Consider the following 7812-nt stretch of genomic DNA (forward strand, 5'->3'; position numbering starts at 1 on the left):
GCCAAATGTGTCAACTAGTGAAGCTCCCGTGGCGAGGGCTCCTGCGGCGAGGGCTAGATTTTCAGAAGTCTGGAGGTTCTTTAAGGAAACACCGGATGACCGACGGACTGTGGTGTGCCACATTTGCCAAACCAGGATCAGCAGGGGTTCCACCACTACTAGCTTAACTACCACCAGTATGCGCAGGCATATGAATGCTAAACACCCCACTCAGTGGCAACAAGCGCGTTCACCTCCGGCCGTGCACACCACTGCTCCTTCCCCTGTGTCAGCTGATAGTCAGCCCCCTGCCCAGGACCCTGCCACAAAAACCCCATCGTCGCCTCCACGATCCTCCACAGCATCCACCAGCGTTCAGCTCTCCATACCCCAGACGCTGGAGCGGAAACGCAAATATAGTGCAACCCACCCGCACGCCCAAGCCCTTAATGTGCACATCTCCAGATTGCTAAGCCTGGAGATGCTGCCCTATAGGCTAGTAGAGACCGAGGCCTTTCGCAGCCTCATGACGGCGGCCGCCCCTCGGTATTCGGTCCCCAGCCGCCACTACTTTTCCCGATGTGCCGTCCCAGCCCTGCACCAGCACGTGTCAGACAACATAATCCGTGCCCTGACCAACGCCGTTTCTGACAAGGTCCACCTGACCACGGACACGTGGACGAGTGCTGCCGGGCAGGGCCACTATATATCTCTGACGGCACATTGGGTTAACTTGGTGGAGGCTGGGACCGAGTGTGACCCTGCGGCTCGTCATATACTGCCGACGCCGAGGATTGCGGGGCCTACCTCGGTCCAGGTGTTTGAGGCCTACTATGCCTCCTCCTCCTCCCACCCCTCCTCCACCTCCTCCTCCGAACGACCATCCGTGGGCATGGCGCCATCAGTCGGTAGCTCTAGGCACAGCAGCAGTGCCGTCGCTAAGCGACAGCAGGCGGTGCTCAAACTGCTGAGCCTAGGCGATAAAAGGCACACCGCCCAAGAACTATTACAGGGCATCACGGCGCAGACTGATCTGTGGCTGGCACCGCTGAACCTGAAGCCAGGCATGGTTGTGTGTGACAACGGCCGTAACCTGGTGGCGGCTCTGCAACTCGGCAGACTGACACATGTGCCATGCCTGGCCCATGTGTTAAATCTGATAGTTCAGCGTTTCCTCAAGACATACCCCAATCTGTCTGATTTGCTCACGAAGGTGCGCCGCATCTGTGCGCATTTCAGGAAGTCCAGCACAGATGCTGCCACTTTCAGGGCAGCGCAGCGCCGCCTCCAACTGCCCGCTCACCGACTGTTGTGCGACGTGCCCACGAGGTGGAATTCAACACTGACCATGTTATCCAGAGTTTACCAGCAGCGCCGAGCGATTGTAGACTGCCAGATGTCAACTTCCACCAGAACTGGTAGTCAGGTCAGTCAGCTTCCTCAAGTCTACAATGAGGAGTGGACGTGGATGTCTGATATCTGTCAGGTGCTGAGTAACTTTGAGGAGTCAACACAGATGGTCAGTGGCGATGCCGCCATCATCAGCCTCACCATCCCGCTGCTTGGCCTGTTGAAAACCTCTCTGGTCAGCATGAAGTCGGAAGCTTTGCGCTCCTCACAAGAGACGGGGGAAGAAGATTCCCTTGTTGATAGCCAAAGCACCCTTAGGTCTGTTTCTCAGCGCATATCGGAGGAGGTGGAGGTGGAGGAGGAAGAGGAGGAGAATGTTGGCGAGACACAAGAGGGGACCATTGTTGAGTCCTTCACTGTTGAGCGTGTATGGGCAGAAGAAGAGGAATTGGAGGAGTTGGAGGAGGAGGAAATGGACAGTCAGGCCAGTGAGGGGAGCGAATTCTTACGCGTTGGTACTCTGGCGCATATGGCAGATTTCATGCTAGGCTGCCTATCCCGTGACCCTCGCGTTCAAAGAATTTATTCCAGCACCGATTACTGGGTGTTCACTCTCCTGGACCCACGGTACAAGCAAAATCTTTCCACTCTCATCACTGGAGAGGAAAGGAGTGTGAGAATGCATGAATACCAGCAGGCCCTGGTGCACAAGCTGAAACAGTATTTCCCTTCTGACAGCGCTAGCGGCAGAGTGCGTAGTTCTGCGGGACAAGTAGCGAGGGAGAGTAGGCAAGCAGGCAGCTTGTCCAGCACTGGCAAGGGTACGCTTTACAAGGCTTTTGCCAGCTTTATGTCACCCCAGCAAGACACTGTCACCTGTCCCCAGTCTCGGCAGAGTAGGGCTGATCTTTACAGAAAGATGGTGAGGGAGTACGTAGCTGACCATACCATCGTCCTAAATGATCACACAGCTCCCTACAACTACTGGGTTTCAAAGCTGGACATGTGGCACGAACTGGCGCTGTACGCCTTGGAGGTTCTTGCCTGCCCTGCCGCTAGCGTCTTGTCCGAGCGGGTTTTCAGTGCAGCTGGTGGCATCATCACCGATAAGCGTACACGCCTGTCGACTGACAGCGCTGACAGGCTGACGCTTATCAAGATGAATAAAGCATGGATTTCTCCTAATTTCCAATCTCCAGCAGGTGAAGAAAGCTCAACCTGAATAATTTATCCACTCCTCCTCCTCCTCCTCATTTTCCTCCTTCTCCTGCTCTTTGTACAGTAAAGCAGAGGAAACTGGTTATTTTTTGACAGGGCCCACTGGCTCTACCTATAGTACTTTATGCATTTAATTTTTCTGGAGGGCCACCGACCCGGTCCTCTGTTTTAAACAATTTTTGGGAGTGCCACATACAGGCACTCAATCTATTCCATTTTTCTGGAGGGCCACCTACCTGCTCCTCTGGTTTGAAAACTTTTTTGCACTGCCACATACAGGCACTCAATCTATTCCATTTTTCTGGAGGGCCACCTACCTGCTCCTCTGGTTTGAAAACTTTTTTGGACTGCCACATACAGGCACTCAATCTATTCCATTTTTCTGGAGGGCCACCTACCTGCTCCTCTGGTTTGAAAACTTTTTTGGACTGCCACATACAGGCACTCAATCTATTCCATTTTTCTGGAGGGCCACCTACCTGCTCCTCTGGTTTGAAAACTTTTTTGGACTGCCACATACAGGCACTCAATCTAATCCATTTTTCTGGAGGGCCACCTACCTGCTCCTCTGGTTTGAAAACTTTTTTGGACTGCCACATACAGGCACTCAATCTATTCCATTTTTCTGGAGGGCCACCTACCTGCTCCTCTGGTTTGAAAACTTTTTTGGACTGCCACATACAGGCACTCAATCTATTCCATTTTTCTGGAGGGCCACCTACCTGCTCCTCTGGTTTGAAAACTTTTTTGGACTGCCACATACAGGCACTCAATCTATTCCATTTTTCTGGAGGGCCACCTACCTGCTCCTCTGGTTTGAAAACTTTTTTGGACTGCCACATACAGGCACTATCCAAATTAAATTGTCTCCATAGCAGCCTCCACACGTTGTCTCCATTGCTTCCTCCAAAAGTCGTCCATATAGCTGCCTCCATACATCGTCCCTTTATCAAACGAGGTGTGTCAGGCAGAAATTTGGGTTGTTTTCATGGATTCCACATCAAAGTTGTTAACTTTGTCGCCACCCAGCTGTGTTATCCACAAAATATACTGGCAAACTTTTATCATTTACCAATATTATTTCAGCGCTTCTTGCGCTTCTGTTTACATTCCCCTCACCCGCCATATCCTAAACTTATAAGAACGCTACTACACTTGATCTTATACAAAAGGTTCTTAGAAGTGCTGTTTGGGGAGTAGCCTAGAGACACGGGCTTGGATTGGCGAAAGCTCGCCTGGCAGCGGAGCGCCAGCTCCATGCCAAGATCCAACTAACATAGTTTTAACTGCAGCACCTTTAATCTACTACTAGTTCACTGCCTCCATACATGGTCCCCTTATCAAACGAGCTTTGTCAGGCAGAATTTTGGGTTGTTTTCATGGCTTCCACAACAATCTTGTTAACTTTGTCGCCACCCTGCTGTGTTATCCACAAAATATACTGGCAAACTTTTATCATTTTTCAATATTATTTCAGCGCTTCTTGCGCATCTGTTTACATTCCCCTCACCCGCCATATCCCAAACTTATAAGAACGCTACTACACTTAACTTGGTGCACGCTGGGACCGAGTCTGACCCTGGGGCTGGTGATATACTGCCGACGCAGAGGATTGCGGGGCCTACCTCGGTCCAGGTCTCAAAGGCCTACTATACCTCCTCCTCCTCCCACCCCTCCTCCACCTCCTCCTCCTTCGAATTACCATCCGTGGCCATGGCGCCATCAGTCGGTAGCTCTAGGCACAGCAGCAGTGCCGTCGCTAAGCGACAGCAGGCGGTGCTCAAACTGCTGAGCCTAGCCGATAAAAGGCACACCGCCCAAGAGCTATTACAGGGCATTCCACATCAAACTTGTTAACTTTCTCGCCACCCTGCTGTGTAATCCAGAAAAGATACTGGCAAACTTTTATCATTTACCAATATTATTTCAGCGCTTCTTGCGCATCTGTTTCCATTCCCCTCACCCGCCATATCCTAAACTTATAAGAACGCTATTACACTTGATCTTATACAAAAGGTTCTTAGAAGTGCTGTTTGGGGAGTAGCCTAGAGACAGGGGCTTGGATTGGCGAAAGCTCGCCTGGCAGCGGAGCGCCAGCTCCATGCCAAGATCCAACTAACATAGTTTTAACTGCAGCACCTTTAATCTACTACTAGTTCACTGCCTCCATACATGGTCCCCTTATCAAACGGGCTGTGTCAGGCAGAATTTTGGGTTGTTTTCATGGCTTCCATGTTAACTTTGTCGCCACCCTGCTGTGTAATCCACAAAATATACTGGCAAACTTTTATCATGTACCGATATTATTTGAGCGCTTCTTGCTCACCTCCTTTGGTTCCTCTCTGCCACCCATTGGTTTGAAGCCTGAGTCCATTAAGGGTATGTCGCCATGCCACTCTCTAGCCTGCCGCTGCTGCCGCTGCCTCTGCATGAAGTCCCCTATAGTGTCAGGGTCAATTATTGGATGTTTTAGATGCTATCTAGCTTCATTCTGTCACTCTGTCATGGCCATGCTGTTGCCCATAATTTTGGCATAATGGTGCGATTAAGCAGCCTCAGAGGCATCCATGCATGCTGCCCCTGCTGTTTCCTGTCCATTTACGTGGTGTTTCCATCCTTTTCTGAGGTTCCCAGGTGTTTGGCCAAGCTTCCCTGTGCAGAGCCTTGGTCCCCTTGAAAAATGCTCGAGTCTCCCATTGACTTCAATGGGGCTCGTTATTCGAGACGAGCACTCGAGCATCGGGAAAAGTTCGTCTCGAATAACGAGTACCCGAGCATTTTAGTGCTCGCTCATCTCTAATCTTAACTAACCAATCCTTCACAAAATTAACAGGGTTTGCACCTTCAGCCTTTTCTGGTACCCCAAGGATTCTTATATTAGACCTTCTAGAAAGATCCTCTAGATTTGCTATTTTTCCCTTAACCCCTTAAGGACGGAGGGTTTTCCGGCTCATTTCTCGCTCTCCAACTTCAAAAATCCATAACTTTTTCATTTTTCCGTGTACAGACCTGTGTGAGGGCTTATTTTGTGCGTAACAAATTTTACTTTCCCGTAATGTTATTTATTTTAACATGCCGTGTACTGCGAAGCTGAAAAAAAATTCCAAATGTGGAAAAATTGAAAAAAAACCGCACGTGCGTCACGTTCTTGTGGGCTCAGTTTTTACGACTTTCACTCTTCGCTCCAAATAATACGCCTACTTTATTCTTTGGTTCGGTGCGATCGCGGTGATACCAAATTTATATAGGTTTTATTGTGTTTTAATACATTTTAAAAAATTAAACGAATGTGTACAAAAAAGAAAAAAATTTTTTTGCCATCTTCTGACGCTAATAACTTTTTCATACTTTGGCGCACGGAGCTGGGGGAGGGGTCATTTTTTGCGAAATGAGGCGACGTTTTCATTGCTACCATTTTGAGGTCTGTGCGACATTTTGATCATTTTTTATTTCATTTTTTATGTTATGTAAAAAGGTGTAAAAGTCGCATTTCGGACATTTGGGCGCCATTTCCCGCCTCGGAGGTCACCGCCGGCCATAACCGTTTTTATATTTTGATAGATCGGGCATTTTGGGACGCGGTGATACCTAATATGTTTGTGATTTTTACTGTTTATTATGTTTTATATCCGTTCTAGGGAAAGGGGGGTGATTTGAACTTTTAATATTTTATTAATTTTTTTTATTTTTTAAACTTTTTTTTTTATTTTTTTTTTCACTATCTTTTAGACCATCTAGGGTACATTAACCCTAGATAGTCAGATCGCTCCTACCATATACTGCAATACTTCTGTATTGCAATATATGGCATTTTTGCAGCACATTCATTACAATGAGCCACTGGCTCATTGTAACGAATCTGCAGCTGCCAGATAGCCTCGTGTCAAAAGAAGACACGAGGCTACCATAGCAACCGATCGCCGCCCCCCGATGACGTTCGGGGGCGTGGCGATAGAAAAAAAGATGGCGGCGCCCACGCGCCGCCGTCTTTTAAACGCCGCCCGCGACTTTGCGGGCGGCGTTTAGAGGGTTAATAGCCGCGATCGGTGCAAGCACCGACCGCGGTTATTAGCGGTGGGGGTTTTGTGCAATATGCAAAAACCCCCACCTCTGTATGAAGAGGACTCAGCCCGTGAGCCCTCTTCATACAGCCCTTATACCTCTGCGCCGTAGAGCTACGGCGCAGAGCGTTAAGGGGTTAAGGTTTTCATTCTCTTGGTTCATGTTATTAGTTATAAGTGGCCATTTCTTTTTCCAACTTTTGAACCATCTCTATCCCTAACTTTGTTTAGATCTTCTCTTAGCAGTGACTCTTAGCCGGTGGCTTCAAAAAGATGGCGGCACATGGGCACCGCCATCTTGCCGAGAGTCTTCGCTCCCTGTGACATCATCATCCGTCCCCATGACAGCCTCGGGTCTTCCGAAGACCCGAGGCTGCTTCGTGTTAGCCATTCATTTGTAATGAATGAGGAGGAAAATCCCCATATACTGCCATGCTGTAGTATGGCAGTATATGATAGGATCGTACAGACAACCTAGGGTTAAAGTACCCTAGGTAGTCTGAAAAATAGTAAAAATAAAAATTAAAAAAAAGTTTTATAAAAAAACATAAAAACTCAAATCACCCCCTTTCCCTAGAACTGATATAAATATAAACAAACAGTAAAAATCAAAAACACATTTGGTATGGAAGCGCCTGAAAATGCCCGATCTATCAAAATATAATAACCTTTTTTCACTGCGTTTAACCCCGTAATGGAAAAAAACGCCCAAAAGTCGAAAATGGCACTTTTTTGCCATAAAAAGTAAAATTCTATGAAAAGTGATCAAAAGGTTGTACAGTCCTAAAAATGATAACATTGAAAACGTCATCAAAAGTGGCAAAAAACAACACCTCCCAAAGCTCTGTATACCAAAGTATAAAAAAGTTATTTTTTATACGGCAAGACGAAGCGCAGGAGTGCGCGAAACGGTCCGTCGCCGGAGTTTTTAGCGTGCTGCACCCCCCGTCCTATGTATCGCTTTGAATAAAGAAGATTCTCTTTTTGGGGGGAGTGCCACCATCTTTTTTCCTTTTTCACATATAAAAAAGTTATTAGCGCCAGAAGATAGCAAAATCCCTCCGCCCCCCAAATTTTGAACAGGAGGTTTTAATTTTTGTAAATGTATGAAAACATTATAAAACCTATACAAATTTGGTATCCCTGTAATCGTACTCACCCAAAGAATAAAGTAGACCTGTCATTTGGGGCATACAGTGAAATC

Source organism: Engystomops pustulosus, chromosome 2, assembly GCF_040894005.1.
Source record: "Engystomops pustulosus chromosome 2, aEngPut4.maternal, whole genome shotgun sequence".
NCBI lineage: Eukaryota > Metazoa > Chordata > Amphibia > Anura > Leptodactylidae > Engystomops > Engystomops pustulosus.